At 47.9% G+C, this 21,637-nt stretch overlaps 1 protein-coding gene and 2 long non-coding RNA genes across 9 annotated transcripts in view; 2 read left to right on the top strand and 1 right to left on the bottom strand.

The window, feature by feature from the left end:
* ROBO2 (roundabout guidance receptor 2) overlaps positions 1-21,637 on the bottom strand; it is a 1,482,214-nt gene that overhangs the window by 1,022,712 nt on the left and 437,865 nt on the right. The window lies entirely within an intron of this gene.
* LOC114817809 lies at positions 103-4,172 on the top strand. Its single transcript, XR_003765662.2, has 4 exons — positions 103-288; positions 2,253-2,413; positions 2,678-3,455; positions 3,889-4,172. It is a non-coding gene; the product is annotated as an uncharacterized LOC114817809 (long non-coding RNA).
* On the top strand, positions 11,078-12,894 carry LOC114817811. Its single transcript, XR_003765665.1, has 3 exons — positions 11,078-11,192; positions 11,653-11,710; positions 12,204-12,894. It is a non-coding gene; the product is annotated as an uncharacterized LOC114817811 (long non-coding RNA).

The following is a 21,637-nucleotide window of genomic DNA, read 5'->3' as shown; positions in this document are numbered from 1 at the left end:
ATGTTCCCCCACGGGCTCCAAATGGCGTCTTTTGTAAGAAAAAAAGTCCACCATTTTGAATTCGTGGGTATGCACGCCCCATAGAAAACCTGAGGAGATTTTTTTTTTTCTTTCCCCTTCCCTCAGCGGGGGAAGAAGGCGGGGCGAAGAAGATGGCCTCCAATCAGAGCCAAAGAGCGGGACACCCTTGGCTCCGCCCCCCGTGTCCCTCAGGCGCCGACTATAAGAGCCCCACCCGGGTTTGCTCCGTGTGGAGCGGGCAGAGTTTGGAGTCGGAGCAGGTGTCTGGTGAGGACGGAGGGGACGAGCGAGCCAAGGCCCTGCCCCAGTCAAAGCCGGTCTGAGGGGAGGGACGGCAGGTTCAGGAAGATGAGGAAAAAAACAAAAACCCATTAACCTGACAGGAACGAAAAAGACTTCGGGACCAACTCCGTTTGCCCTCCCCTTGAGAGATTTTCCCTGTTTGGCTTCTCAGAGATTCGAATTGATTTGAGGGAATTATGTGGGTCTAAATCGGTATTCAAAATAATTCCCTCACAGGCTCTATTCCCTCACAGTGCCTATTCCTCTATTCCCTCACAGGGCCTATTCCCTCACAGGTTCTATTCCTCTATTCCCTCACAGGCCCTATTCCCTCACAGGCTCTATTCCCTCACAGGTTCTATTCCTCTATTCCCTCACAGGGCCTATTCCCTCACAGGTTCTATTCCTCTATTCCCTCACAGGGCCTATTCCCTCACAGGCTCTATTCCCTCACAGGGCCTATTCCCTCACAGGCTCTATTCCTCTATTCCCTCACAGGGCCTATTCCCTCTCAGGCTCTATTCCCTCACAGGCTGTATTCTTTTACAAGGCCTATTCCCTCACAGGGCCTATTCTCTCACAGGCTCTATTCCTCTATTTCCTCACAGGCTCTATTCCTCTATTCCCTCACAGGCTCTACTCCCTCACAGGGCCTATTCCCTCACAGGGCCTACTCCCTCACTGTGCCTATTCCTCTATTCCCTCACAGGCTCTATTCCTCTATTCCCTCACAGGCACTATTCCTCTATTCTCTCACAGGCTCTATTCCCTCACAGGGCTTATTTCCTCACAGGCTCTATTCCCTCACAGGCTCTATTCCCTCACAAGCTGTATTCCGTCACAGGCTCTGTTCCCTCACAGGGCCTATTCCCTCACAGGCTCTGTTCCCTCACAGGCTCTATTCCTCTATTCCCTCACAGGGCCTATTCCCTCTAAGGCTCTATTCCCTCACAGGCTGTATTCTCTTACAAGGCCTATTCCCTCACAGGGCCTATTCCCTCACAGGCTCTACTCTCTCACAGGGCCTATTCCCTCACAGGCTCTATTTCTCTATTCCCTCACAGGCTCTATTCCTCTATTCTCTCACAGGCTCTATTCCCTCACAGGGCCTATTCCCTCACAGAGCCTATTCTCTCACAGGCTCTATTCTTCTCTTCCCTCACAGGCTCTATTCCCTCACAGGCTGTATTCCCTCACAGGGCCTATTCCCTCACAGGTTCTATTCCTCTATTCCCTCACAGGCTGTATTCTCTCACAAGGCCTATTCCCACACAGGGCCTATTCCCTCACAGGCTCTATTCCCTCACAGGGCCTATTCCCTCACAGGCTCTGTTCCCTCATAGCACCTGTTCCTCAGAGGGCCTACTCCCTCACAGTGCCTATTCCCTCACAGGGCCTATGCCTTCACAGTGCCCTCTGCTGGTTTTTCGGGGGATGGGTGGAAATGTGTCACGAACTTTCTTAGGAAGGACGGTGACTAGACTGCCTGACCTGATTTTAGGGGAAAAAAACAACATAGGGACAGGAAACTATGAGCAAGCAAGACCCGCTTTTGCGGAAAGGATGACCCTACGGTGTGACTGTCTCTGGAAGGACACCCAGCGTGTGGAGTTTGTTTCCCAAAACCATTAGTTAAAACTCTTAATTAACTTTAACCTCCATGTCCTTCATTCCTGCCTTCCTATCTGCTTAAAAAGCAACTAAAATGCTTTATTGTAGGGCTCCCCATCGTCTAATGCCTCTCCCTCTCTCCTGACTACCCGCATGGGGGGTTCCTTCCCCTGAGAGGTTTTGATCGATACAAAGGAAAAGGAGAAAATATAGAAAAGACGTCCATGTCTTGTAGCAGTAGAAATTAATAATGGCTTTGGAAAAGCAATTCCTGCTGTCTCCTAGAAAAAGGCTGTTGTTGCACTTTGCGTTCAAAGCATGCTTTGGCCTCATTTCAGAACCTCCAAGTGCCCACTCCACCCTCGGCACCAGGAGGTGAGGAGAAGCACCAGAAGAGGAAGGAGGAGGAGGAGAAGCCTTAAGAGGTCCTGACCAGCCCTGCACCAACTGGACCAAACCGGCCACGGAGAGCCTGGCGGCATAGGTGACAAGCCAGATGGTAGGGAGAAATTGCTCTTTGAAGGGGAAATGAGTAAATCTGGTCTCCCGGGGAGACCGCGGGCATGTCGTGGGTGGGAAAGATTGACTGTTGTCCATTTGGGTATCCAGGAAATTTGATTTTACTAATCCAACTTGTAGATTTCTTTTTTGGGGTGGGGGGAGAATGAACAAAGGATTTAGTATCTGAAGGAAACCCCATACCAGCCCAAGAAGCCCCTGGGCGATTTCTCCTACTCTGCCATGTCACCGAGTTGCCTTTTAGAAACCTCCTGTAGGGATGCGGTCCAGGCAGCTGCCCCGACGAGGAAGAGAGGACGAGGGAGGAGCGATGGGAGATCGAGCGGCCCCGTGGAGACCGGGACACCCTGAGAGAAGATGGGAGTTGACCTGTCCGTCGAAAAAAAAAAAATAAGTATCTCCTCATAGACTCACCCAAAGCAACCTGGAAACATTAGCTGCTAGTATCGAATGATTTGTACCTAGATAAGTCTCTTGCACGTTTTTCTGTTCAAGATGAATCGGTCTTTGGACTTTTCCTCACAGAATATTTCCCTAATCCATTTTCAGGAGAAAGAACTCTGGTCAGGATGTTGCTTTCACGCCTTAAAATTCAGTCAGAGGAGAGGTAGGAGGTACAGGGAGCCTTTAGTTATGAAGAAATAATAAGGAAAATAAAAAGAGAGATTCAATACGTAGTACTGCCAGGAAATTTAAAAGTAGGGGAAAAAAACGGAAGCTTATTGTGGATTTCCAAGGGAAATTTACCTCACAGCTCCTTAAAAAGAATGAATAAAATGTGTTGAGGCGAGGCTCCCTGATTTAGGGCAGTTCACTCTCCGGACTATTGGGATTGGGTTAATACTCCAGGTGAGGTTTGGAATAGTGCAAGAAGAGATAAGAGCAAATGGTTACACATTTCCTTCTAAAGCTGTGATTCTGAAAACAGTGGTGTCGTCTGTGCTCAAACCCCAGTTGCTATTTTTCCAGAGACTCAACCTGCCTACTTCTGGGAGCACCCCATCCAGCAATCATCCGGGCAGGTAGGCAGAGCTGTGGGCTCAGACATCAGCAGAAGCCAAACCACGGGAGGGTGAGGAGGAATAGATGAAAAGATGCTGGGGGCAGCAGAGGAATGAAACCAGGAGGGATGGGTTTGGGGGTGGGAGGAGTGAGCTGGAGAGCTCTTTCCAGGAGAAATGGGGTGTGGGGGATGCTCGCCATCCCATGCCGCACATTGGAGTCCTTGCCTGTGTGACAACCTTCCATCTCAAGGTACGATCATCTATTAAATAAAGAAATGCCGGGCAGTCCCGCATGCCCGCCCCCGCTCCCCCCCCCCCCCCCCCACCGCCCATTCCGTGCAATGAGAGATTCACCGAATCATCTTTGGGAATGTTTTGGATAAGGGATGCCCACCTAGTGGCTACCGATGACACTAACCAAGGGCTTATCTTTTTCCACCCCTCGGGTCAGCTGCCGGAATTCAAAACCTCCAATCGGCTCGGCTCCCCCCTAGAACACTGGAAGAACCAAGACTGCGGCGAGAGAAGGCTTTCACCACGGATCGTGCGGCAAGAGATGGGAAAAGGGAAAACCCTCTTAGGCTCCCCTAAAGTGATTCTCCACCCTCCCAACCCCCCTACCACTCCCTCCCGGTGCTCTGTCCTAGGACTTTGTGGCTAGGAAGGAGGAGGGGGGAAGAAGATAGTTTTCTTTATGCACTCCCCCTCCTGCTGTTCTCTACCTACCTAAGGTCTTCACGGCCTGAAAAGGTACTGTGGGATTTTAAAAAGGGAGCATTTTGCTTTATGCAAAAAACTCTCCTGCTTATTTATCCACCTGAGGACTTTGAGGCCTTCAGAGAAAATCGATGAGGAGGGAAAGGAGAAATCTGCTCAATAGGCCATTACATCTCCTGTTCATTACTCCCCCTGAGGCCTTTAAGGCCTTCTACTGGAGAATGACTGCAGAGTATCTGAGGTGCCAGAGGAGAAATCTGCTTCATGCAAAGAATCTCCAGCTTTCACTTTCCTCCTGTAGGTGGTCAAGGCCTTCCCAAAAGTATATTTGAGGGGAAAAGGGAGAAATTTGCTTTGTGCAAGCAACCTCCAGGTTTAACTTCTCTATCTAATGCCTCCTATGCTTTAAGAGAGAAGATTTGCTGTGCCCAAGGAGAAATTTGCTTCAAGCAAGTAATCTCCCATTTTATTTCTCTACCTGAGGTCTTCAAGGCCACAAAAGAGAATATCTGAGGTGAAAAAGAGGGAATTTGCTTTACTCAAAAAGTCTCCTGCTTTCTTTTTTCTGCCCAATGTCTTCAAGGCAAAAATGGAGAATCTGGCTTCTGGCACACACACCTGCTGTTCAGGACTCCACCTCAGGCCTTCATGGCCTTTTAATTTGAGAATGAATGAGAGACTATTTGAGGGGTTAAAGGAGAAATGTGCTTCATGCACAGATCTCCAGCTTGTCTTTCTCGACCTCTGGTCTTCAAGGCCAGAAGAGAGAATAGTGAAGGTCAAAAAGGAGAAAATTGCTTCATGTAAACCATCTCCAGCTCTTCTCTTTCTACCTAAGGTCTTCACGGCCTCACAAGAGTGTATTTGAAGTGAAAGAGGAGAAAGTTAGTTTCATGGACCCGATCGCCAGTTTATGTTTCTCTAAGGTCTTCAAGGCCGCGAGAGAGACCCTTTCAAGGGCCAAAGGAGAAATCTGCTTCATGCAAACAATTTCCTGCTCTCAGCTTTCTAAAAATATTTGAAAAGGAGACTTTTGCTTCATGCAAAAAATTGTCCCGCTTATTTGTTCCACCTTTTGGTCTACAAGGCCTTCCAAGATTACATGTGAGGTGAAAAATGATCCATGGGCTTCATTGCAAACAATCTCCAGCTTTTGTTTCGCTAAGGCCGTAAAGGCCTTAGGAGAGAATGATTTAGGTGAAAAGGGAGAAATTGGCTTCGTGGAGTAGATACAGCTCCCGTTCAAGTACTCCTCCTCAGGCCTTCAACGCTTTGGAACGAAGAATGAGTAGAGAATGTTGGAGGTGCAAAAAGGCGGACTTTGCTTCATGCAAACCATCTCCAGCCGGTATTTCTCCATCTGAGGTCTTCCAGGCCTTGCAAGAAAACAGTGGAGGTGAAAACGGGGAAATGTGCCTCGTGTACACAAATGCTAGTGTTTATTTCTTGAAGGTCTTCAAGGCCTCCAAGGAGACTACGTGAGGGGAAAAAAGGGAGAAATTTGCTTCCTACGAAGAGTATCCTGCTTTCTTTCTCTAACTAAGGTCTTCAAGGCCTGAAGAGAGACTGTATGGCATTGGAAAAGGAGAATTTTGCTTCATGCAGAAACTGTCCTGCTTTATTGGTCACCCCAAGGTCTTCAAGGCCAAAGAGCATATATGAGATGATAAAGGGTGGATTGGCTTCATGCAAAGAATCTCCAGCCTTTATGTCTCTCTACCAGGTCTTCAAGGCCTGGAAAGAGACTATTTTGGGTGAAAAAAAAGGAGACATTTGTCTCATGGAGATATACTTCCTGTGTCTTACTCCACCCTCAGGCCTTCAAGGCCTATGGATTGAGAAGGAATGGAGACTATCTGAGGTGCAAAAGGAGAAATTTGCTTCACGCAAATCTCCTCCAGCTTGGATTTCTCTAGCTCAGGTCTTCAAGGCCAGAAAAGAGAATCTGCTCGAGGTGGAAAAGGAGAAATTTGGCTTCATGCAAACCATCTCCAGCTTTGATTTCTCTACCCAAGGCCTTCAAGGCCAGCAAAGAGAATATGTGGAGGTGGAAAGGGAGAAATTTGCTTTATGCATACAATCTCCAGGTTGGATTTCTCTAAGGTCTTCAAGACCTCAAAAGAAAATATTTGAAGCTTATAAAAGGAGAAATTTGCGTCATGAAAACTATCCCTTGTGTTCTCTTGTTTACCTAAAGTCTTCAAGACTTGAAAAGAGCATATCAGAGGTGGCAAAGGAGAAAGGTGCTTCGTGCAAAACCATCTCCAGCTTGGATTTCTCTAGCTAAGGTCTTCAAGGCCAGAAAAGAGAATCTTCTTGAGGTGGAAAAGGAGAAAACTGGCTTCCTGCAAACCACCTCCAGCTTTGATTTCTCTACCCAAGGCCTTCAAGGCCAGCAAAGAGAATATGTGGAGGTGGAAAGGGAGAAATTTGCTTCATGCATACAATCTCCAGGTTGGATTTCTCTAAGGTCTTCAAGACCTCAAAAGAAAATATTTGAAGCTTGTAAAAGGAGAAATTTGCCTCATGAAAACTCTCCCGTGCGTTCTCATGTTTATCTAAAGTCTTCAAGTCTTGAAAAGAGCATATCAGCGGGGGCAAAGGAGAAATGTGCTTCACGCAAAACCATCTCCAGCTTGGATTTCTCGAGCTAAGGCCTTCAAGGCCAGAAAAGAGAATCTTCTTGAGGTGGAAAAGGAGAAAATTTGCTTCCTGCAAACCATCTCCAGCTTTGATTTCTCTACCCAAGGCCTTCAAGGCCCAAAAAGACTATTGGAGCGAGCTTTAAAAGGAGAAATTTGCTTCATGCCAGCCACATCCCCACTTGCATTTTTCTACCTTTATGGTCTTCAAGACCTGAAAAGGACAACTTTTCTTCATACAATCTCCTGCTTTTGTTTCTCTACCTAAGGGCCCAAAAAAAGGTAATATATGGGGTTAAAAAGGGAAATGTTTGCCTCCTATAAAAACTCACCTCCTCATTTTTCTGCCTAAGGTCTTCAAGACCTGAAGAGAAATATGTGAACTAGAAAAGGAGAAATGTGCTTCATGCAGAAACATCTCCTGTGCATTAGTTCACTTCAGGCCTTCAAGGCCTTTGAGAAAGGCAATGAATAGAGAATATCTGAGGTGGAAAAGGAGAAATTTGCTTCATGCAAAGAAATCTGCTCTTCTTTCTCGACCTAAGGTCTTCAGGGCCTGACAAGAGAATATTTGAAGGGAGATAGGAGAAGTCTGCTTCATGCAGAAACATCTCCTGTTCATTCCTCCAATTGAGGCCTTCAAGGCCTTGTCATAGAGAATATTTGAGGTGGAAAAGGAGAAATTGGCTTCATGCATTTAAAAAAAGAAAAACCTCTGTCCTTTCTCTCCCCTAAGGTCTTCAGGGCCTGCGAAGAGAATACTGGAGGTGAGAATGGAGAAGTCTGCTTCATGCAGACATGTCTCCTGTTTATTGCTCCACTTGAGGTCTTCAACGGCCTTCCAAGAGTCTCTTTCCAGTGGGGGTAAAAGGAGAAATTTGCTTCATGCAAACCCCCCCAAAAACCCTTTTCTTTCTCTACCTAAGGTCTTCAGGGCCTGAAAGAGCATAGTTGAGGGGAGAAAGGAGAAGTTTGCTTCACGCAGAAATATCTCCTGTTTCATTACTCCACTTGAGGCCTTTAAGGCCTTTTCATGGAGAGTATCTGAGAAGACATTTGCTTCATGCAAACAGTCTTCTGCTCTTGGATCTCTACCTAAGGTCTTCAAGACCTGAAAAGAGAACGTTTGTGCTTGAACAAGAAGTTTTCTTGGTGCAGTGTCTTGCTACGGTTTCTCTAGCCTCGGTCTTCAGGGCCTTGTTCCAGAGGGAACAAAGGAGGAATTTGCTTCATGCAGATACACTTCTTGTGCATTACTCCACCTCAGGCCTTCAAGGCCGTTTCAATGAGAATGAGAGAGAGAGAGAGACTATCTGAGGTACAAAAGGAGGAGCCTGCTTCATACAAACCATCCCCAGCTTTTCCTTCTCTGTCAAAGGTCTTCAGGGCCTCCAAACAGACTACTGGAGGGGAAAAGGAGAAATGCGCTTCATGCAAAAATCTCCTGCTGAGATTTCTTTATCTAAGCTGTACAAGGCCAGAAATGAGAACATTCGCAGTGAAAATGGAGAAAGTTGGTTCCTACGTACAATCTGCAGCTTTTATTTCCCTGGGGTCTTCAGGGCCTCAGAGGGAAGCAGTTGAGGCTTAAAAAGCAAGCTTATAACATTTGCTTCATGAAAACCACCTCCTGCTTTACATTTGCCTGTCTGCGGTCTTTGGGACCTGAAAAGAGAATATTGGAGGTGAACAAGGAGAAATTTGCTTCATGCAAACCACCTCCTATTTTTATTTCTCTCCCTAAGGTCTTCAAGACCTGGAAAGAGAATACTTGAGGCTTAAAGGAAGAAATTGGCTTCATGCAAACCACCTCCTGCCTTCATTTCTCTACTTAAGGTCTTCACGACCCAAAAAGAGAACATCTCTGATGAAAAGGGACATGTTTTCTTCATGCAAACAATCATCCTGCTTCTGTTTTTCTACCTCAGGGCTGGAAAAGGCCATCTGGGGTCTTAAAAAAAAAAAAAAAGGAGTGATTTGCTTCATGCAGAAACAGCTCCTGGGCATTAGTCCATTTCAGGTCTTCAAGGCCTGGGAATCAAGAAATGAGGAGACAATCAATCTCTTGGAACAAGAGAGAGAGTTGCTTCGTGTCCACTATCTCCTGCTTTAATTTCATCGACCTTCAGGTCTTCAGGGCCAGAAAAGAGGGTATTTATTGGGGTTGAAAAAGAGAACTTTTACTTCATTTGGACAGATCTCCTTTTCTTTATGCCACCCCTCACTTTTTAAGGCGTTGTAATGGAGGGTGACTAGACACTATCCACTACATGCACGAGAAGTCATTTGCTTCCCGGAGGAAGGTCTCCCACTTATCTCTCTCCCTCTGGTTTTCCCGGTCTGGAAAGAGAGAGTACACGTGAGCTGGGAGAGGAGAGATTTTGCTTCCGGCAAAAATGTTACTGTTTGTTACTCCACCTAAGGCCTTCAAGGCCCTTTAGTTGAGAATTGAGGGAGAGTTTACACGGTGGAAAAGCAGAAACGTAATTCAGGTGAACAGTCCCCTGCTTGAATTGGTCTACCTAAGGTCTTCAAGACCTGTAAAGAGAATCGATGCCATAGACGAAGGAGCAGTTTGCCGCCTACAAAAAGTCACGTGGTCATTTTTCTACCTAGGGTCTTCAAGACCCGAAGAGAAAATAGGTGAATTGGCAAAGGAGCCAAGGGCTTTGTACGGACACATCTCCTGTGCCTTAGTCCACCTCGGGCGTTCAAGGCCTGTTATACCGAGAGTGGCTGGAGATGATTTGAGGTGAAAAAGGAGAAGTTTGCTTCATGCAAACAATCTTCTGCTGTTATTTCTCTAACCGCCGGTCTTCAAGGCCGGAAGAGAGAACATCTGCAGTGGGGAAAGAGAAATTGGCCTTACGCAAAAAACTCCCCCCATCAGTGGGTCCACCTAAGATCTGCAAGACCTGGAGAGAAAAAAATATCTGAGCTGGAAAAGGAGAAATTTTCTCCATACACAAACGTCTCCTGAACATAAGCCTACCTGCAGCCTTCAAGGCTGTTTAATTGAGAGCAAACAAGGACCGTTTGGGGTGGAACAGGAGAAAGTTGCTTCATGCAAACCGTCTCCTGCTTTGATTTCTCTACCTAAGGTCTTCAGGGCCTCAGAAGAGAATCCGCGAGATGAAAAGGGAGACATTTGCTTCATGCAAACTCTCTCCCCCTTTTGTTTCTCCACCACGGGCCTTTGAGGCCCTTTAAGGGGGGTTGAATGGATATTATTTCTAGTGAAGGAGGAGGAGTGTCCTTCGTGCCAAAAACCTCCAGTTTTCACTACAGCAGGTCTTTCTTTGATGCCTCTGAAGGGAACATTGGAAGTGAAAAAGGAGAAATTTGCTTCATGCAAAACGTATCCCGTTCACTTGTCTCCTGAAGGTCTTCAAGGCCTGAAGACAAAAAATATATGAGCTGGGAAAGGAGAAATTTGCTTCATGCAAAACATCTCCTGCTTTTCTCCACTTCAGGTCTTCAAGGCCTGCAAAGGAATATTTGAGGGAGAACAGGAGAAATCTGCTTCATGCAAAAACATCTCCACGTTTGAATTTCTCTCACCTAAACTCTTTAAGGCCTGCATAGACGATATCTGAGGTGGAAAAGGAGGAATGCGCTTCATGCCAAAAGAAAATCCCATTTATTTCTCTACCCATGGCCCTTAAGGCCTGTAAAGAGAACATCTGAGGAGTTAAAGGAGACATGACCCAGATGCAGATTTCCTCTGGTTGTTGGGGTTTTTTTTAACCTCACCCTTAACTTAAAGTCCTTGTGCTTTCTGACAGAGAAAACACAACATACTTGGACTGAAAAGGGGAGATTTGCTCTCTGCAAAATTTTCCCCTTGATCTTGCCACCTCAGGCCCTCCCCCTAAGCCTCTACATTAGGAGAGAAATGAAAATGTTTGAGACAAAAGAAAAAGGTAAAACTTGCTTCATGCAAACAAACCTCCTGCTTATTACACCACCTCTGGCCTTCACGGCCCCTTCATTGAGAGTTGAGATGAAGAAGGAGGCATGTGCTACGTGCCAGTAAATCTGCTGCTTATTTCTCCACCTTAGGTCTTTAAGGCCTTTTATTTTATAGTGGAGATAGACTTAGCCGGAGTGCCAGACAGAGAGAAGAGATTCCCTACACCGTCTAACTGGCTCCATGCCAAAATCTCGCTGTGCACCCTCCCGCGCTCCCTTCAGGCTCCACGCCTGGTCTTTATGGCTTGGGCTGTTGGAGAGAGAGCAAAGAGGTAGGAATGGGGTGAAGAGCTTCATGCTAATTCCCCACCCCCCACCCCACCCTAATCCCTGAAAGGGGTTTCCCCTTTATCCTTCCACTCTGCCTGCTCTGCCACCTCAACTTTGGACAAAGTCACCAAACCACTCCTTGCCGTGGAACCAGGTAGGATGTTGGACTGAAAATGGGAGAGGGCCGGGTTTTGTGATTCTTTAGATTGGTAGGAGGGGAGGCTCTGGAGGCCCAGTCACTCAGCGTGGGCTCGAGGCTATGAAGACATGACTTGGAATTCCTTAAAACCGTAAGACATTTGTGTCAATGTTTCGGCTCCAGTTGAACTATCATTCGGGCCCAGGGACGAATGTTAGTTTGTCCAGTCAACGTTGCAGTTGGAGTCCGGGTGGGGTTGGCCCCATTTCCCGTGCTATTCACCTAGGAAGGTCTCCCCGTCAGCTTGCTCTCGAGCACAGATGAGTTGGTTCTGAGTTGGGATTAAGTGATCGGTTTACCTGGGGCACCGGTCTCAGTGACCTGGCCATCATCTTTCCCTGTACTGAGCCTATTTGGCTTGTAGCCTCCTCTGGGACCAGATTTTCACGTACCCGCTCTCCTGCCTCTTCTCTAGATCCGGCATCCTAAGAGCCGAGATAGTCTGAGTGTGCAAATGATGGAGAAAGGAATGGGTAAGCAGCCCTTACCAGGTGTATTCATCTATTTATATGTGCCATAATGAGAGGGAGTGATGTACCGTACCACGGTTTGGAATTCCCTATGTTCTGGTGGATTTTCCCTTTCCTGTGTGGTGCGTGCGGTGAAATATTGGGGCTGGAACCCAATCTGGTGGCTCTCCTCATTGTCCAGACATAGCTGTGTGACTGTGGGCAAGTCACTTAACTTCTCTGTGCCTCAGTTCCCTCATCTGTAAAATGGGGATTAAGACTGTGAGCCTCACGTGGGGCAACCTGATTACCCTGTATCTCCCCCAGCGCTTAGAACAGTGCTCTGCACATACTAAGCGCTTAACAAATACCAACAAATACAGTATTATTACCCAAGCTTTATGAAGGGGAAAGATTTTGGAAAATGAATCTCATTTTAAACTCCTGAATCTACGTACTAGACATAGGTGGAGGTGCGTGACGAAGACTGCAACCGTATTTTTCTCTCTCCCTGAAGGGCCAGCCGGCTCGACTCGAGAAAGGCTCCATTTCCGCCGTACGACCGAGGAGGAAGGAAAATCGGACGACGGTTGGGTTTGGAGAAAATCCGGCCACTGGTTAAGAGGAAACCGCTCTGGACCCGAGGCTCGGTCTCGAGCCTCGGGTCCAGGCTACTGGAGGGCGATCAAAGAAAATGTGAGGGGGAGGAGGGATTTCTGCCTCATGCCAAATTCCTGAAAAACTTTACTTCATGTCAGACGGCCTCTCCTCCAGGGCCCTCCTGCCTTCAAAACCTGAAAAGACACTATTTGAGTCAAAAAAGGCCTCGTAGGCAACCTGGGATATATCTCCTGGGAGCCCTCTGGTTTTCAGAGCGGTTAGAGCTGCTCCATTTGGACCATTTCGGCTCATTTTCCACGGGCAGAAAATGTGTCCAGTTCTAGAGGGAAATACCTTTCACAAGTCTATAGTGTTTTTTATGTCAGGATTACAATTTCAAACCTGGTATGACGAAAGCACAACCGAGATAACCCCCTGTCCCTCTCTAAATCCTGGTTGACCAACTCAATGTTCAATGGAATGTTATTTCTCTCTCATTCAGGAGATAGAAAACAACAAAAAGATTCCTGCAATCCACCACAGCAGCCTTTAAAAAGTCAATAAAATAGCTAAATAAAATCAAAATAAATATAAAACGGCAAGGAGGATCAGCTCAGTACGATACAATAAAATAGTTTAAAATAAAATTTAATACTAAAATCACTGACATATAAAAAAGGTTGACATATAAAATGCCCCACACTCATTCCCTTGGACGTTGACGTATGGGAAATCTTAGGATTAAAAAAGAGAAAATTCCGTGTATTCGAAGACCCAAAACGGGGAGTTTATCTCTGCCTTTTTTCTCTGCCTTTTCTATCGCGATCAATGAATGGCTTTTGAGCGCCAACTGACTAGAGCACTATAGACCCACCCAAAACTTCAAGGGAAACTTCAGCCCAGGTTCAAGGCGCTTTGACTTCATATACTTGGTTTTCAAATGCCTGTCACAATTGAGGTTTTGTGCTTAAGGTTTGAATCTGTGCAGATCTGGGGGGCTTCTACTCTGGGCTGGATCTCGCCTGTCTGGCTGTTGGTAAGCCACCTGGAGGAGCAGAAGGTAAGTGCGCGATCGGAAGGTAGGAACGTACTCATTTCCGTGAAGGGGGGGGGTTCAGGGGATATCCTCAGGGTGGCCCTGGGCTCTGGCAAGTGTTGCTTTCCTGAAGCTCAGTGCATCTGCACCTGCCTTAACATTTCCTCTGCAACATCTGCTGGTAGGATTTTGTTGCCCAGGTAAAGCGTTCCCAGATCCAGGGGGGCGGAAATGAGGCGAAGGTGCCGCGGACCCAGAAGGAGAAAACAGCCCGCACGACCGCGACGTCCGTCGGAGACACGGCCGCTGTCCCCGCGGCCCTGTATTGCAGCAGGGGGGTAGCGGGGGCAGCCCGGTGAGAGGGGACCGGTGGGGGTTGGGGATGGGGAGGAGGGTGCTGACAGACTAGGCCGGAGGAGGTGGGGATGGAGGGGCCCAACTAATCCCACTGCAGCACTGCCACTAGGTGCCCCCTGATCCTCAGTGGGAGGCCCACTGCAGGGGGGACGGTGGCAGTGCCGGGGGAGGGAGCAGCAGGGAAGGGGTGTGGCTGGGGACCCCTTCCCTATGATCTTTTCCCGTCTCTGCCTTCCCTCCTTTTTTCCAGCCCCTTCCATTTCTCCTCCCTAACCTTTCCTCCCTAAAGACAAAGAGTGAAAAATGTTGTTTCAACAGCCCACCCCCACCATTCGAGGGACCACGGATCTGCAGCCAAGCCAGCCCTACCCTTCTCCCTGGACGCTCAGCAGCCGGAAGAAACAGTCCTGAAGCGCTCCTGACTTCACGCCACCGGACCCGGACCCGGACGTGGACCCGGACCCAGACCCGGAACTACGTCAGCGCAGACCACCCAGCCCCACTGCACCCCAACCCCCCACCAGCCCAGACCACCCAGCCCCACCCTCAACCCCCACCAGTCCCGACCCAAGCAAGCCTCAGAATGTCTTCTGGGCTTGGGGTTGTCCCTGACCCCCACTGGATCCACCCCTGCCCCTTCCAGCTCCTTCAGAGCTAGCCAAGAGGAGCAAGAAACCGGCAGAGGAGACGAGAACAACTTGCTGCTGCTGCTGCTGCTGCGCCACCACCTGCGGGTCCGAGGAGTTGCACCTGGGCCTACTTTACTCTGGCAGAAACTGTGATTGCTCTTCACCCATCAAGCCTTATCCCTGTCTTTTCAAGTATCCCCACTTGCACTCTGAGCTCCTTCCAAAATTTTGGGACCTATGGAATGGCCATAAAAATGCAATCCTTGCTCATTGTTGTGGAAACGGTCGTGGTACCCCTTTGCCTTATGTTACACTTGTGCCCAGGAAAGAAAACCTGTTTCTTCCCCAAAACACTGTTCATTCAGTAAAACTTGTTAAAACTCATCTCACAGCTGATGGTCTTCCTCTGTGGATCAGCTTCTCTGTTTGGTTCATCAAAGAGATGGTGTCTGGGTAGGATAAGCCAGGACAGATCTTCAGGGCTAATGACTTGTCCAAAGGAAAGTGAAGGTGGCAGCCCTGCCTGAGGGCTTTACCATAAGCAGATGGGTGGGGATTCCTGAGCCAGCCCAAAGAGTGACAGTTCTGAGGGGAAAGTGGAAGGGTGATCTGTGGCACTAGGTACCCCACACCCCCTTAGCCCCTTTCCTCAAAAGGGTTTCTTTTGGTTTGGTTTGGGTTTTTTTTATTGTCCCTGCCAGCTCCCGGGAGGCATGGTTGGGCCCCAGATCCAGACCCAATCCTTCCAAAGTATGGTTCGTAGTATGGACAGCTTCCTTGGATTAATGGGCCATTGAAAAGACACAAACACAGCCCTTTTTTCTCCCCTTAGGGTCAACACTTCTTCAGATATCCTCCTGTACCTTGCTACCGACGCTGCACACTCCTAAACACAAAAACCCCCGCACCTTCCTAGCACATCCCAATCCGGCTTACACAGCCATTGGCCTTCAGAGCTGAAGAAGAGGAGCGGAAACTGGTAGAGCAGATGAGAAAAACAAGGCAGGAGTTTTGCACTAGCCTAGACCCGCCTCCTCTACTGTGGCAAAAACTAATTGCTATTCACGCATCGAGCTTTATCCCTCTATTTTCAGTATCCTAACTTGTACTCTTAGCTCCCTTCAGAATGTTTAGGATCTGTATAGTAGCCATAAAACATTCAGTCCCTTACAACTATTACGGAAAAAGTCCTAGAATACCTAATTTTTCTTTACATGATTGAGCCCAGTAAAGTTTATGTGACTATCGTGTGAACCGTGCAACATTTGAGGTTTTAATTCTGCTTCTGATGAAGAGAAAATGATTCATCATCAGATTCACCCAGAGGATTTCAAGAAAAAAAAAAATGGTGGTATTTGTTAAGCGCTTACTATGTGCAAAGCACTGTTCTAAGCGCTGGGGGATACAAGGTGATGAGGTTGTCCCACTTGGGGCTCACAGTTTTAATCCCCAGTGTACAGATGAGGTAACTGAGGGCACAGAGAGGTTAAGTGACTTGCCCAAAGGCAAGCGGCAGAGCTGGGATTGGAACCCATACAGAAGCAGCGTGGCTCAGTGGAAAGAGCACGGGCTTTGGAGTCAGGGCTCATGAGTTCGAATCCCAGCTCTGCCACTTGTCGGCTGTGTGACTGTGGGCGAGTCACTTAACTTCTCTGTGCCTCAGTTCCCTCATCTGTAAAATGGGGATTAAGACTGTGAGCCCCACGTGGGACAACCTGATTCCCCTGTGTCTACCCCAGCGCTTAGAACAGTGCTTGGCACATAGTAAGCGCTTAACAAATGCCATCCTTATTAACCCATGACCTCTGACTCCCAAGCCCCGGCTCTTTCCACTGAGCCACGCTGAAAAGAGGCACACAGGAAAACATTTCAAAAAAGCCATCGGTATTCCGATAGCGTGATTAAACATCAGAATAATCTTTAGTGCCTACTGGGCGTTCACCAGGTGACTGCTTTGCTTTTAATCATAACGTTGGTATTTGTTAAGCGCTTACCATGTGCAGAGCACTGTTCTAAGCGCTGGGTAGATACAGGGTGATCAGGTTGTCCAACGTGAGGCTCACAGTTAATGCCCCATTTTACAGATGAGGTAACCGAGGCACAGAGAAGTTAAGTGACTTGCCCACAGTCACACAGCTGACAAGTGGCAGAGCCGGCAGGGAGTCGAACCCATGACCTCTGACTCCGAAGCCCAGGCTCTTTCCACTGAGCCATGCTGCTTTTCTCCTGGAAAGCTTTAGGATGCACGATCCAGACGGGGCTCTCAGTTCTAAGGTAACCCCGATGGTGAGAGACTGCATCTACGAGGATCCGCAGTTGGGAGAGAGACGATCGCACACTTTTTTTCAAGAAAAACACAGTCGGGCATCTCCTCGGGTCCCTTGACGTGTTGGGGGGACATTGGGGTAACGCCACTGGTTAAGTGTGGGAAAGATACGTCCTACTGCCAGCAGTTTAGGCAGCCAAAATGCCCCCTAAGTACATCCATGCATTCCATCGCTTCCCCGAATCAAATAACGGCAAGCAGTATATTCAACGTATTTGTTACCCGCTTACCATGGGCCAAGCCCTAGTCCAAGTGCTTGGGGTGATACCAGCTATTCAGGTTGGACACGTAGTCCCTGCCCCCGCCCGCGCAGGTGGGGCTTCCGTTCCTAATCCCCATGTTACAGATGTGGGAACTGAAGCGGAGAAAAGTTAAATGACTTGACCAAGGTCACACAGCGGACGAGCAGCCGAGCAGGGATTAGAACCCACGTCCTCTGACTCCCAAGCCCATGCGTTTCAACTTCTCTACTTGATTTTCGCCTCTGTCCTCCCCAACTATTTCTCAAGTCCTTGTGGCTAGGAGTCACATCTATCAACTGGACTGTAGCCTTGCAAACACTCAGGAAGGATAATAATAATAATTAAGATGAGGCTGATGGTATTGGTTAAGCCCCTCCTATGTGGCAATCGCTGTTCCTAAAACTGGGGTAGATAGAAGGTAATCGGGTTGTCTGACCATGTGGGGTTTACAGTCTTAATCTCCATTTTGCAGATGAGGTAACCGAGGCCCAGAGAAGTTAAGTGACTTGCCCAGGGTCACCCAGCAGACAAGCGGAGCAGCAGGGATTAGAATCCACGTCCTCCATCTCCCAACCCCGTGCTCTTTCCACTGAGCCACGCTGCCTCTCTTGGGCTTAAAGGTATATAGATCCCATTGCCTGAGTGACACAGAAGGGAGAGGAATGGGGCAAAAGAGACCTCAGTCCAGGCCAGAAAAAAAGCCCATTTCCTTGGGGTTTTTCTTTTTCCTTTGAAGTATCATCTTTGATTCAATTCATCAGAATTAATTGGATGTCAAAGGAAAGGTAGGAAAAGAGTTTCTTTCTTTCTTTTTTTTTCCAGTTGTGGGACTCTGTGGGGCAGGAGAATATACTCAAGAGAAGCAGCGTGGCTCAGTGGAAAGAGCCCGGGCTTGGGAGTCAGAGGCTATGGGTTCGAATCCAGCCTCAGCCACTTGGCAGCTGTCTGACTGTGGGCAAGTCACTGAACTTGTCTGTGCCTCAGTTCCCTCATCTGTAAAATGGGGATTAACTGTGAGCCTCACGTGGGACAACCTGATTCCCCTGTATCACCCCCGCGCTTAGAACAGTGCTCGGCACATAGGAAGCGCTTAACCAATACCAACATTATTATTACTAGTCAGAGGGACAGCGTAGGCTCCGCCCATCGGGTCACTGTGGCGCCACCCTGACCACCCGGTGACTCCTTGGGTCACTCGGGCCCCCACCTCATCTCCGGCTGACCCAGGGGGTCACCGTGCCCCCCACTAGCCGGCCCGAGAGGTTTCCGTGAGGGGCGAGCCGAGGTGACGGGGGAGGAGGAGGGGGAACCGGGCTCTGTCACTAAAGGGAGTCGTTGACAAAGACTAACTTTTAATAGTACGTGAAGGCATTCGTTCAATCGTATTTATTGAGCGCTCACTGTGTGCAGTGCAGTGTACTAGGTCCTTGGAAAGTACCATTCGGCAACAGATAGAGACCCTCCTTACCCAACAACGGGCTATGAAGAATTTATTCCAGAGAAACGAAAAAAAAAGAAACCCCAAAAACTACTAGTTCGGGCACTGTACCCACTCCCCCTGAGGAACTGGACGGGATTTGCCTTTTCAAAACGCCAGCTGGACTTTCAACCATTACGGGGCTACCTTTCACTCCTAGGAGCCCGAAATGCTGACTGAAAAGTCATCCAAAGTCAGGCGCTTTTCCTCCCAGGTGACTCTAACAATCAGGATAATAATGGTATTTGTTAAGCGCTTACTATGCGGCAAGTACTGTTTTAAGCGATCGGGGAGATACAAGCTTATCAGGTTGTTCCAGGTGGGGGCTCACGGTCTTATCCCCATTTGACAGAGGAGGTAACTGAGGCATAGGCACGCAGCTGCCAAGGGGCGGAGCAGGAATTCGAACCCACGACCTCTGGCTCCCAAGCCCGTGCTATTCCCTCCGGCCACGAGGAACTCGAACCCATAACCCCCGACTCCCCAACCCGTGCTCTTTCACTCTGCCCGCTCCGGGTCTCGGAAGGGGGAGGGTAAAATTCGCCTAGAGCCAAATTGGGACTGCCTGAAAACAATCCTGAAGTACTCCTCACTCCAGCCCAACCCACACAATAGCAGGCCAATGCCTCGGGATATCTTCTGGGGCCTGGTGGTGTCTCTGACCAGCCCCATTAACAGAGAGTCAAAGAAATGCCTTCTTCCTCAAAACACTCAGTTAATTAGTAAAACGTTGTTATGATCTTCCTTTGTTTGTGGATTGGGTCTTTATGTTTCAAAGAGCTAAGTGTCTGCAACTGAATGATCAAGACAGATACATTCCAGGCTGACGACCAGCTCTAGAGAAGCTCGGTGGGAAGAGCACAGGCTTGGGAGTCAGAGGTCAGGGGTTCGAATCCCACCTCTGCCACTTGGCAGCTGTGTGACTGTGGGCAAGTCACTTCACTGCTCTGGGCCTCAGTTACCTCATCTGTAAAATGGGCATTTAGAGTGGGAGCCTCACGTGGGACAACCTGATGATGACCCTGTATCTACCCCAGCGCTTAGAACAGGGCTCTGCACATAGGAAGCGCTTAACCACTACCAACATTGTTATTAGTATTACTAAGAAACTCCTCCTTTTACAAAAGGAAAGGAAGGTGACACCCCTGCCTGAGGGCTTAACAGCAAGAAGATGGGTGGCAATTCTTGAGCCAGCCAAATGTGTGACAATTCGATGAGGAAAGTAGAGGGATGATCTATCATAATGATAATGATGGTATTTGTTAGGCGCTTACTACCTTACTGCCAAGCACTGTTCTAAGCGATGGGGTAGATACAAGGTCATCAGGTTGTCCCAAGTGGGGCTCACAGTCTTAATCCCCATTTTACACATGAGGCAATTGAGGCACAGAGAAGTTGGAACCCAGAACCTGTGACTCCCAAGCCCGGGCTCCTTCAACTAAACCACGCTGCTTCTCTAAGAGGGGGCATCTATCACACTACATGACCCCGCTTCCTTTTCCTCTACCTTAGAGGAGAAATTAGAAATTTATTTATTACTTTTCTTTTCCCTGCCAGCTTCCGGAGACCTGGCGGGCCGCAGATCCAGACGGAAACTTTACAAGGTGCTGTTCATAGGTTGGACAGTTTCCTTAGATTAATGGGCCAAGAATAAAACGAAACAAAAAGAACACCACACACACACACACACACACACATCCATGTTGTACCTGCTGGCTTCTAAGGCACCCTTTCACATCTTTCCCCCAATACACATGCCTAACCCTCTCCACATACATAGATCACTACTCCCTGTTACCCACCCTCCTTAACACAGGCCTTTGTTCTCCCACTTTGGTCAACACATCTTCACATATACTCCTGGAAATTTCTTCCCATGTTGCACACTACTAAACACACAACCACAAACACATTCCCAGCACATCCCAATCCAGTTTAGACAAACACAACCATTCACCTTCAGAGCTGGTCAAGAGGCGCAGAAACTGATAGACCAGTTGAGAAACAATTGCTACTGCCAACACCAGCAAGTCACAGGAGTGGCTCCTGAGCCTAGACCAGCCTAATTTATCAGGGCAAAAACTGTAATTGCTCTTTACTGATGAAGCCTTATCCCTCTATTTTCAAGGATCCCCACTTGTACTCTTAGCTCCAGTCAAAATTTAGGGAGGGGGCCTATAGAATAGCTATCAAAAATCAATTCCTGATAGCATGGAAGAAAAACACTTTTTTTTGCTTTGTTTTGTTTTTACAATTGAGCCTTGGAAAGTTAGGTGACTATCATTGGATAGTATTGTACCGTGATTCTGTTTTTAATGAAAAGAAAAAATTCTTTATAAGGTTCCACCACGAGGATTTCAGAATCCAGGGACACAGGAAAAAATTTAAAATGGTTTCCGTATTCTGTTGTTCTGATTGAACATCAGAATAATCTTTAGTTCCACCTGGACGTTCACCGGGCGACCGCTAGCTTTTCTCCTGGAAAGCTTTATGGTGCACGATCCAGACGGAGTTCTCAGTTCTGAGGTAACACCGTTGGTGAGACTGCATCTATAGGATCAGTAGATTTGAGAGAGACTATTGCACATTTTATCCATAAAAGCAGTTGGGCAACTCATTTGGGGTCTTGACCTGTGGGGGAAATAGCTCCAACACCACTGGTTAAAGATGGGAAAGCTACGTCCTACTACCAGCAGGGTAGTTGACGAAAATGCTATCTAAACATATCCGTGTACTCCCTCGCTTCCCCTATTTTAATAAAGGTAAGAATTATAATTATGGTATTTCTCAAGGGCTTCCTATGTACCAAGCGCTGTTCTAAACACTGAGGTTAATCCCAAATCATCAGGTGGGGGACAGTCCCTGCCCGGGATGGGGCTCACAGTCGTAGTGCCCAATTTCCAGATGAAGGAACTGAAGCACAGAGAACTTAGAAATGTATTTGTGATTTTTTTTTCTCTGCCAGTTTAACAGCAGACAAGCGGGAGATCAAGGATTAGAAGCCATGTCCTGTGACTCCCAAGCCTGTGCTAGGCCATGCTGGTTCTCTTCTTCACTTTCATGTCTATCACACCCTCACTGTTTGTCAGACCTTGTGGGCAGGGATCATATCGATCGACTCTATTGTAGCCGCCCAAACACTTAATAATGTGAATAATGGAAATCAATTCCAGAGTTGACACAGAGGAAAAGAAATGGGGCGAAAAGGAGAATTTATTGCAGAACAGAAAAGAAGCCGATTTCGTTGGGGTGGTTTTTTTTTTTTTAAAGTATCATCTTTGTTT

The sequence above is a fragment of the Ornithorhynchus anatinus genome, chromosome 17, assembly GCF_004115215.2.
Source record: "Ornithorhynchus anatinus isolate Pmale09 chromosome 17, mOrnAna1.pri.v4, whole genome shotgun sequence".
Lineage (NCBI taxonomy): Eukaryota > Metazoa > Chordata > Mammalia > Monotremata > Ornithorhynchidae > Ornithorhynchus > Ornithorhynchus anatinus.
This window is presented reverse-complemented; position numbering and strand designations above follow the sequence as displayed.